Source organism: Cariama cristata, unplaced genomic scaffold, assembly GCF_000690535.1.
Source record: "Cariama cristata isolate BGI_N322 unplaced genomic scaffold, ASM69053v1 scaffold20284, whole genome shotgun sequence".
Lineage (NCBI taxonomy): Eukaryota > Metazoa > Chordata > Aves > Cariamiformes > Cariamidae > Cariama > Cariama cristata.
In genome coordinates, this window is record NW_009614952.1 from 9,256 (window position 1) to 9,468 (window position 213).

Consider the following 213-nt stretch of genomic DNA (forward strand, 5'->3'; position numbering starts at 1 on the left):
AGGATGGAGCATAGCCCCGGTCGGCACTGTGGCTTACAGGGGAGCTGGTGGTCGGCCACAAGCCCCCTCCCTTCCCCATGCCCGCAGTGCTGCTGCTTGCAGGGTTTGTGCAATGCCTGGTGCTCCGCGGCCCCGTTGTTGGAAATGGGTTGGAAACATTTGCGTAGGCTGGTGCTGGGGGAGGAAAGGTGTTTGCACGGGTGCAGCCCCTCG